This window comes from Lycium ferocissimum, chromosome 6 (genome assembly GCF_029784015.1).
Source record: "Lycium ferocissimum isolate CSIRO_LF1 chromosome 6, AGI_CSIRO_Lferr_CH_V1, whole genome shotgun sequence".
NCBI lineage: Eukaryota > Viridiplantae > Streptophyta > Magnoliopsida > Solanales > Solanaceae > Lycium > Lycium ferocissimum.
Genome location: NC_081347.1, coordinates 30349586 through 30358609, shown reverse-complemented (window position 1 = coordinate 30358609; position 9024 = coordinate 30349586). Strand labels below are relative to the sequence as shown.

General features: G+C 34.4%; 1 pseudogene; it reads right to left on the bottom strand.

The window, feature by feature from the left end:
• Positions 1 to 446: 446 nt before the first annotated feature.
• Positions 447 to 3327, bottom strand: LOC132059609 (synaptonemal complex protein 1-like; annotated as a pseudogene).
• Between the last annotated feature and the right edge of the window lie 5697 nt (positions 3328 to 9024).

The window sequence follows — 9024 nt, the reverse complement described above, 5'->3', positions numbered from 1 at the left end:
CTGCAGATTCTTGCTGCTCTATCTGTACAGTCTTTAATGCAGGAAAAAATGCGATGTAAGTAGTTCGTGCTTTCTCTAGTGGACCTCCATTAAAGTATGTGCCTATACATTTTGCGTAATTCAAATGTCTTGAGACTGAATCATTTTAAAGAATTGATCACGTCATATCCAAGGATTCTTATGATCCTCTAAAATATATGTAAAATATTGTTTTGTATAACTTTTATTTCCTGGGCCATACACTGCTTTTCCAGTTTTATGTGTGAGGGACATATACTTGCATCTTTCTGGTCTTTTCCCTCATCGTGGTGGCAGCAAAAGCTACACAGTTGGATAACATTTGTAGAATTAAAAGTATCCTTAGAAAAAACTCTCTCTCAGCTTCCAACTGTTTCTCCCTGTCCTGAAGTTCCTGAACAAGCTGATCTTTCTCCTCCAATTTATTGTTAGTCTCTGTAACATGCTTCTCCAGTGAGTCCACTGTTTCTGTGTAGTTGTGAATTACCTTGCGTAAAAGATGAATTTCATCTTCCTTTTTCTGCATGTTTGATTCAAGCTTTCCAATATGGTCTTTGTTCTCTATTTCCATCTCAGGGAGTTTCAATGATAAATTTTGCTGCAAGATATGAAAATTGAGCTTGTTATGTTTAATTGGACAGTGCTGCTACCCATGAGTATCTTGTGAGAAGAATTGACCATTTCATTCTCCGATAGTTTTGAATTTTCTGATAAAGTGACAATATTCTCCTGCAGCTTGCTAATCAGCACTTCCATCTGCATCTTCTTGGAAAGAAGCAGTTCTACTTCAGACTCTAATTTTCTAATTTGATCTTCTGCTATACGGGATTCTTCAGCGTGTTGCATCATTGCATGTTCTTGCTCTTTCTGAAGTGCTGAGTCGTTATCCTTCAAGTCCTTACTAGCCAACTGTAGAGCATTTTTCTCTGTTGTATGCTTGTATAATGATCCTGGAGCTTGCCAAACTTTTGTTGAGCAAGCCGAGCAGCAAATTCCCCCTTATCTCTCATCATTTCAAAACCAGAATCAAATAAAACATTAAGCTGAATAATCTTCTCCGCAAAGGCAAGACTTTGACTATCCAAATCAGTTAACTTCAAACCCCATTTCATTCACAAACTCATTAAGGCTCTTTATCTCCTGAAGTGATGTATCTAATTGTTTAGCAGAGTTGCTATATTTAGATTCTTTCTCCAAATTCTTTTTGGCAACTTTCAAGTCCTCCAGTTCATCTTCTTTTAGTCTTGATTCAAGAGGTGATTCTTCCAACTTAGACTTCAAATTCTCCACCGCAAGTCTATTAACTGCTACAGTGGCTTCAAACTCCTTGATCATGGGGTCATATAAAAAATTGAAAGAAAGAAACAAGTAAATAAAGTTGAGGATTGCCCAAAACCATCTAAGTAGTCCAAGTGTTCATCCCACAAATGATGTGGGACTCAACAAATACTCTCAGAAAGACTTGAATTTCCCTCCTAGGTTCAAAAAGGAGACAGTACGGGTATTTGTATAGCTACAGACCAGTCTACGAGCTGTCTTGTGTAATTAAGAGCAGTCATGCACAGATTGTACACAGATAAATTGACCCTGTAATGAAAGTGAAATAGAACGTGAGCTGCTTAAGTAATTTTTTCAGTGAAGTCCATATTGAATCCAACCAAAGGGCATTGGCGTTTGATAGACAACAGCACTAAAAAAACAAAAAACAAAAAAGGAAAAAAAAAAAAGAAGAAGAGCGGATTAGCTTGCTGATGCAGACAGTAGAGCGATATTTTTATGCCACAACTGCTATTTCTGGAAAGTTAAGGTGCAAACACAAAAGTTCTTCGGTCATAGCTATTTACCTTTCTCCAATTACACTGATACTTTTTCTCTGTTCGACCCTGAAATAGTTCTCCATTTCTCCTTCTCGATACCAAGTTCATTCAGCTCCCTTTGACCTTGACAACCCAAAAGCATGCTAGGCAGCTATAGACATTACTAGTATCTAAGAAGCATAAATCTCTAGTTATTCAGCAGCAGATATGGTTTCTGACTACTTGGAAGTTCTCCATTGGGGATAAAATATGTTGCACAACAAGACATTTATTAACTTACAATTTCTAATAGTTTCTTCAGAGGATTCCAATCTCAAAGAGAGGGTTTTCATGCTGTCTTGCAAGTTATCAATAACAACAGAAGTTGCAGATTAGATTGTCTATCTTCAAAAGATGCCTTGTCTTTCTCAGCTGTAGAGCCAAGTGCACAATCAAAAAATATTTGAATAGGTAGAAAGGATTGTTCCATCTACTTTGCATCTGGAAATCTTCAAAGGGAAGTTCCCTTGCATACCATCATGAACCACACCAGCTAGGTCCTGTAAGGCTTCAGTTAGCTGATCTCACAAGGTCTTTGTTGAAGAAAATTTTGATTCCAGTCTTTTCCATAGCTTCTCGTCTTCGTTCTGCTTCATATTCAACTTAGCATTTTCATTGTATACATTTTGCAACTTTTCTTCTAGCATACGAACTTCTTCAATTTAGAGCTCTGCATTATGATGATGCATAGTTAGAGAACAAGTGAAATTACTAGTTATTGAGTTTCAAACTAAACATGAAACCTACAGCTGATCTATTGGCACATGACACGCACAGAGTAGCAAAGGCATAGAAAGATGCACACATGCGCGCGCGCACACGCACTAGACCACGCATTGGTGTATTCAAGTCGAACAGTTCAACCAATTTGCCGCCAATTGCAGATCAGTTTTAGCAAAGCCTTGCTCCTCCTCCAATTTCTCTGGCGACGATAGAACAAAAAAGTAGCAATTTATAAGAAAATGTATCCATTTTTTCAGGAACTTTAGCAAGCTAATACATTCAAATACTACAATCCATCTGTAGGTATAAGCTTTTAAACGGTGTAGCTGAAAAAATAAAAAGGACAAAAGAGTTAAAGTTGAACTTTGGCAAATACATTTACAGAGATAGAGTTGGGAGATTTCACAAAAGGATTTTTTTTGCACTGCTATTTTAATTTTATTCTTAGTTTTGACATTTGTGCGGAATTGACCTATTTAAAATTTAATAAATTAATTTGACTAAATTACCCTCTTCACACTCGCTTCATAGATTTGTTCAAGCTTTCGCACATCATGAAAATTACTTTTTCTGGTATGCTTTTATTTTCGTTGTTTTTGAGCTTCACGAATTCAATTTCCTTTCTGCACTCATTGCTTGTTAAAATTCATGTAATTCCATCCAAATCGAATTAGAATCTGTATACTCCAAAGTTGATGCTTCTAGCTACAAATTTTGCTATTTAGATACAGAATTTGGCCGTCACTATTCATATATTCTTAGTATTATTAGATCTCATTTGACTTAGTGTGAATATAAAAAGAATTCAAAGTCCAATTTTGCAAATAACACTTCGTGTATGTCACATGTATATCACTGTATGTCATGTGTATAGCTTTTGTGTATCTTGTTTATCTCATGTGCATTAGTATTATAGACATGTCATACATGTGATATACCTATGAGAGTCCGGAGCCAAAAGGGTATAAAAATACACGGTATAAACTAAAAGGGGGCGGCCAAAAATTTATATACCAAAAGGGGTATAACGTGGATCAGCCCACGTTATACCCCAACTTTTTTTTTTTTTAATCTGTCAGATTCCTTGAAACCGAAAAAAAAAAAATTAATGAAACGTAAAACGTGGAGGGATCCACGTTTTACAAAATATATTTGTAAAACGTGGATCCCTCCACGTTTTACGTTTCATTAATTTTTTCCGCACGGTTTTACAAATAGTTTGTAAGACGTTGCCTCTATTTAAATCATATTCGGCTATGTTTTTAATAAAAAAAAATTTATTGATTTTTTTAATTTTTAAAGCATATAGTTAATTTTAGTGAATAACTCAAATAAATATTTTAACACATGCAATAATTAAATATGTGTTATATATGCGAACAAAAATAAAATATAAGTTAAATAAACGTCACACATTAACTTATTAATAAATGTTAAATTACATGATAACTATTAAACGACACAAGACATGTTTTATTTTTTAAGATTTTGATTTAAACGTGTTATTTTTTAATCAAGACGTAACTTTATTTTGAATATAAATCTAAATCTAAAAAATATAAGGTGAAAAACTAGTTGTAAAGTGGTCAAACTTTAGATGGTCATAACTTTGCGCTCGGACATCCGTTTTACGCGTTTTTTTTTTTTGAACTTGCGTATTTTTTCGAGATCTATGCGGACAAACCGCCACGAGGCGGTTTAGCCTTGAGCCATTTTAAAAAAACACCTTTTATCCCATTCAATTTCAATTTTCCCCCAAATTGACCCGAAATTTTCGATTTTAGTTACTTATAAGATGATGATATACAATAGATTTCAATGTAAAAATCCGGGTAATGTAGTACATGAATGTCAATTTCACTTCTACGATTTTAATTTTTGAAAATAAAAAAGACTAATTTTCTCGACATATAAAATTGACTAAAATAACCTTACAGTCAATAAACACTAAGTTTTTTTCAAACAAATTTAATTATTGAAATTAACTATATGCTTTAAAAATTATAAAAATCAATAATTTTTTTTTTATTAAAAACACAATGAATATGATTTAAATAGAGAACGTCTTACAAACTATTTGTAAAACCGTGCGGAAAAAATTATTGAAACGTAAAACGTGGAGGGATCCACGTTTTAGTAATTTTTTTTTTAGGTTTCAAGGAATCTGACAGTTAAAAAAAAAAAAGTTGGGGTATAACGTGGTATCCACGTTATACCCCTTTTGGATATAAATTTTTAATCACCCCTTTTAGTTTATCTTAGTATATTTTTATATCCTTTTGGCTCCGGACTCATACCTATGATATAGAAGTAACATGTATGAGAATGTTCTTCTTCAACCTCGAAAGTCAACACAAAACCTAACCAAATTTGCACTAAATCGTCCCAAACTTGAGATATAAGCTCCTCAAGATGGTTTCAAGATTTTATCATAACACCAGCTGAAAATGATATCGATTTTGCGAATCCGAATTTCAGCTTTGAAGCTTCAAATCTTCATCAATGGCGGACTTTTTTGAAATTCGCCCATAAATAATCACCAATCTCAGTTGGGTTTAACAATATAAGCTCCACCACACCACGAAACCCAGAGTTAGAATATTTAATCGACTCCAAATCAGATATGACAACTCTATAAAATGAAAATTAAAGGCAACGATGGTAGGTTTCGATAATTTTCTTTCTAGATCAAAGCTCAATTGGAAGTTGTATATATTATATGAAGATTTCGTTTCCATATTTTGAAAGTGGAACAGTTTATAAGTTATTATAAGTATGAGTTTTATCTCGTATATATATCTCTTTAAAGATTCCATCCTCTTTTTGCAGCCATTAATTCATGCAAATGGTACCCTTTGTTTAATGGACTGTTTGCCAGTCCAACAACTCAGAAAGTGTAATACCAGTTTTCTTATACTTCTTCATCCATATGCTCATTTCCTTTATGAATTGAAATACACCCATTTTTGTTCGAATTTAAGTTAGATTTTCCAGAAAATAGTGTAAGGCACCAAGAGAGATCAACATGAAACTCACTAATAAATATTATGATAAGCTCCACTCTTAGATGATAATGTTACAAGGGGGTCCTTATATATAGGTCCCAAAAGAAGATTTCTAATTAATCTCGGACATACTAAATAATTTCGCGACATATTATGAACTTGTCACTTCGAAAAAAAAAATATATATATATTTACATGATACAATCCCCAGACCCCACTTGTGATAGTATACTGGATATATATGTTGTTGTAGTTGTTGTCATTGTGGAAAAGATAATGAACCTAGATCACATAATCCCCAGCCTGACTATATCATATCGAACCCTATTCGGTAACGTGTTAAAATCGATTGGTGCGGCTATATATATAGGAACTTGTCTGAGCCTGACTGTATCGTATCGAACCATTTAGTTCATGCATGTTCGTCCATGATATTGTCAAAATCAAATGGTGCGCCCATAAGAACTTACCTTTAATTGGTGCCTTCTCCATTGGAACAGAATAAGTCAAATAGGATCTAATACTTTAGTTGAGTTTTGTTTCTCATTTTTTAAAATCCTTTTAGAAGTGGAAAGAAGAATACTTGACATCCTATTATGATTCTTTTTTTTCAATCTTTGACATCCTCATTCTTTACCCTTTTTCTTTGTCCGGGAAAAACAGATTCCTCAATTCAACCGTGACATTGGGTGCGTTCGGCACGGAGGAAATTCTTGAAAAATAAGTGAGTTTTTACTTATTTTCTCATGTTCGGTTGGTAGTGAAAAAATAAGTGAATTTCTAACTTATTTCTCATGTTCCGTTGATTGGTAGAAAACATTTTTCGAAAAATATCCACCCAAGCCCCACCAACCCTACCCCAACCCCACCACCCCCGTACCACACCAACCCCCACACCCATCCCACCCCCAGCATACACCACCCACCCCACCCAACCCCATCCAATCATCACCCTCGAACGCACTGCATCTTCACCCACCCCTACCCCACACCACCACCCCACCCAACCCTGCCCCACCCTACACCAACTACCCCATCCAACCCTCCCACCCCCTCCCAAATTTTCTATTTCATATATTTTATTTTACTTTTATAAAAAATGGAAAAAAATTTCTTACCCACCCCCACACCAAATCTAACCACACAAACTTTCTATTTTTATAAAGGTAAAATTAAATATGAAGTAAAAAATTCGGGGGCGGAGGGGGGGGGGGTGCAGTGTAGAAAATCAAAAAAGAAAACTTTTCAATTTTTTTTTTAAAACAAAATTAATTTTCTTTGGGGGGTGGTGGAGTGGAGCGGGGGTTGGGTGGGGTGTTGTAAAAAAAAAAAAAAAAACTTTTCAAATTTTTTTTTTTTTTTTTTGGAAGAATGGTGGGGGCCGGGGGCCGAGGGAGCAGGAGAGGATAGGGGGGTGGTGTAAAAAATCAAAAAAAAAGGTGGTGGGGGGGGGGGGGGGGGGGATAGAGGGGGGGATGCGGTGGTGTAGAAAACCCAAAAAAAAAAAAAAAATGAGGGGGAAGGGTTTTTTTTTTTTTTTTTTTGGGGGAGAGGGGGGTTTGGAAGGTCGTAGCGTGGTTGGTGAAACGCCACTTGTGGATAGGGGTGTTCACGGTTTGGTTTAAAACCAATCCAAATGAAAAACTGAACCAAATCGATTAAATAATTCGATATTTACTTGGGTTGGGTTTGGTTTGGTTTTAAATTTTAAAAACCGATAATATTTGGTTTGGTTTTACTAAAAGCAAGCCGAAGAAAAAATCGAACCTAGCCGACAATATTTTATACATAATTTTTATAATTATATATATACAATATAATAATTTTTATAAATACTTTTAAATAATTTATATACTTTTTAAGCAAAATTTTATTTATCTCTAATAGGTTAATGAACTTTATACCTTAAGCCCATTTTTAAAAAGAAATCCACGAATTCAAACTCATTTATTCAACGAAACAGCTATGAGATATATCTAGATTTTTTTTTATTTCTTATAAAATTTATTGACTTAACTAAAATCATAAATCCTAAGAAAATTTCTCCATAATGCAAGAAAACTATAACTGCCACAATAAAAGAGTAATAACGAATTATAAGTTGAAAAATGATAGAAAATTACTCCTAATTGTAGGAAAAAATCATGAAAGAGAGAAATAGTGTTAGTTTTTTTAAAAACCGAACCAAACCGACTACAACCAAGCCAAGGGATATGTATCATATTTGGTTTGGTTTTGATTTTAACTCAAAACCAACCCATGAACACCCCTACTTGTGGATTTGTTTTCCGTATTTTGATTAGGGAAGTAATTTTCTCCATTTTTAAGGAACTTGTTTTCTTAAAGAAAATTTTGACCAAACGAACATGAAAAAAAAAATCGGAAAATGTCTTCCTCCGTACCATACACATCCATTATGTAAATGAATTTTCCGGACACGAAAAAAACTTATGTATTTTCCGGGAAAAAAAAAATTGTTGCCTACAAAATAAACAACCAAATAATATAATAATGCTATAGTTTTATACAATACGAAAAAAGTAGTAAAATTTTCACAAACAGCTACCTTTTAACTCTTTCTAACAACCTATAACTACATATTCTATATTTACAATTCGTAACTAGAGGAGCCTATATTTATCTAGTAGTCGGGTATACCAAAATATAGCATAAATATAGCGGAAATACGACGCGAGTTTCTTGTGATGCTATATTTATGGAAACAAAATCGTTTCAATTTTAATTAGAATCGGTTATATTGTTCCACCGATTCACGCAAATATCCTCCCATTCCATATCGATTCACAACACCGATGAGGCGGTATCAAGAGATGTTGTCGATCAACAGTACAAATCAATACGAATGAGGGTAACTTTGTTTGCAACACAAAAATTTAATCTACATTTTTACTATATGTAATGTATATTTATATATATATTCCTAATATGGTAAAAAGCTCGATAATGCTTGTTTATTTGTTAAATGGTTCTCGGTTGAAGCGTCAACTGAATATGTGTACACAGTGAATGATGGACCGAGGCGTTTCATAATAGATTTGAAGAAGAAAACTTGCAGCCGGATGTTCCAACTAGACGAGATACCGTGTTCTCATGCATGGGCAGTATTGAAGAATAAAAATTTGACTGCCGATGTATATTGTTCGATTTATTCAAGCCGAAAATTGTGAACACATATGATGTGCCGCTGATCCTCTTCCCGATGAGACCGAGTGGAATGTTCCTAAAAGTATATTAGATGAAGTTTTTATGCCACCGATCTATAAGAGACCCCACAGGAGGCCAAAAAAGAAGAGGGACAAGCCATTACGAGAGTTGATGATTGGTAAACGCAGAAATTCGTGCGGTAAATGTGGACGTCTTGGTCATAATAGGCGTTCGTGTGATAATCCGCCGCTCAATAA